Source organism: Typopeltis vanoorti, chromosome 22 (genome assembly GCF_054136105.1).
Source record: "Typopeltis vanoorti isolate ZY-2024b chromosome 22, IOZ_Tvanoo_1.0, whole genome shotgun sequence".
Lineage (NCBI taxonomy): Eukaryota > Metazoa > Arthropoda > Arachnida > Uropygi > Thelyphonidae > Typopeltis > Typopeltis vanoorti.
This window is the reverse complement of record NC_143570.1, coordinates 50,636,921-50,638,802: the sequence shown is the minus strand read 5'-3', so window position 1 is coordinate 50,638,802 and position 1,882 is coordinate 50,636,921. Positions and strand designations below refer to the sequence as shown.

General features: G+C 34.2%; 1 pseudogene; it reads right to left on the bottom strand.

Annotated features, from left to right (window-relative positions):
* Positions 1-997: 997 nt before the first annotated feature.
* Positions 998-1,116, bottom strand: LOC150094410 (5S ribosomal RNA; annotated as a pseudogene).
* Between the last annotated feature and the right edge of the window lie 766 nt (positions 1,117-1,882).

Below are 1,882 nucleotides of genomic sequence, written 5' to 3'. Positions count from 1 at the left end.
GGCGGCTCGTGGCTTGAAATCGTGGGGGGTGCTGCAACTTACGAAATACGGTATATACGTGTTTGGATAAAATATCAAAATTGTGGTAAAAATTAAAAAAAAAAATTAAACATGAAAACATGTTTATTATCGATAACATTATACAGTTTAGTATAATTCAAAATTACTTAAAAATAAAACCCATTATCATAACCCCAATAATGTTCTAAAATAAAAATTATAACAAATGTTAGGTCTTTAATTGTAATGTCCAAATATTTAAAGAGACGGAGTAAACACGATAAGCACTACGAACACTCTACTACTGGCGCAAACTGCATATAAACAACAATGGAACTGTGCGACGGACAGTGCCGCATTACGCTAATAGCTCACATCTCACTATGACGTGCATATGCTTGCGCGCTTAACAATGTGACAGCTGATAGCGTCCCTCCTAAGTGCTAAAAGATGGATTTTTATTATTTTTTTATACAAAATAAGAGAATTGTGTAGGATTGTTGATAAAATTAAGTATTACAAGCAAATATAAATAAATTAATAAATATATTTATATATTGAGAAAAAATGGGGTGCTGCAGTTCCTTAGTGCCTATGCACGAGCCGCCCCTGTGAATGAAGAAAACATACGAGACATAATGTTACAAATAATAAAGTAACATGAAGTGTTCTAGAAATAGGTCCATTTAATAAAAAGTAGTGTTTTACACATTCACTGAAGTTCACAGTCATTGAAGGGGAACACCTACAAGTTTTCGCGGAATTCTAGGATTCCGTGGCAGGTGGAAGCGGTTATCTCGCCGAAGGAGGCCCAGCACGTTACTAGGCAAGTGATCATAATATTCTGGCTTGTGAGTGTATATATAATTTTCTTTCGTTATCAAAAGGTTATACTACTAATATATTATTTTATAGCGTAAAGAATAATTGAGAATAAATTACAGATTATGGCATCATGATTTGCCTAAATTCATAAGTGGAAAAAAAAAAAATCCTACGCCAACGGTACTCGGTATTCCCAGGTGGTCACCCTCCTAAGTACTAACCGAGCTCAACGCTGCTTAACTTCGGTGATCGGACGAGAACCGGTGTACTCAACGACATTTGACCGTTGGCGAAACTGAATTCTAAATAATGTCTTTTATAGACTTAAACCCATTAGAGGATTTATATGTATATACGTATGCGATTGGTCGAACGTGACAATTCCGACACTGCGTTAGATCGCAGTCTATTGTTTCATAATCTAAAGCGTTAATCGAACAATTCCGATTATTAACTATTCAATTAATGTCAAAACATAAGCTTTAACTTTTAACGTTGTATTGCATTTATATAATTTATATAATGTTGTAAGTATTGTTATTATTTATAAACACAAACAAAATTTAATTTTTTTTATTTTTTTCCTTGGGGTGCTGCAGCGTCACAGTGCTTATGTATGGGCCGCCACTGAACGCAAGCTTAAATTTTGAAACAAACACGGATAACCCAGAAGTCTGTATTTAAAATCTTCAAGGTACATTGTTTTAGATTCTTCGTACATTCTTCTAGGTACTTATGCACCTAGTCAACACGCTTTGTACTCACTACAGTTGTGTTATAACGCACTCTGTCAAGAATTTTTTCTTCGTACGTCACAATTGTGAAGGTTAGTAAAAATATTTAAATATTAAGTTACAAATATTGTTCTTTAAATACTTGCATTTCAAAAACAAGTTCGTTGTCTTTCTTGATAAAGGTGCACATTCTTCTAATAGACCTCTCTAGAAATTTAAAGCTAGATCCCCCCCCCCCCCTCCTTTTCCTTTAGTGTTACACGGTGATCAGCATTCATTTTAGACAAATTATGGACTCTACAACCTGGTTAGAAATAATAATT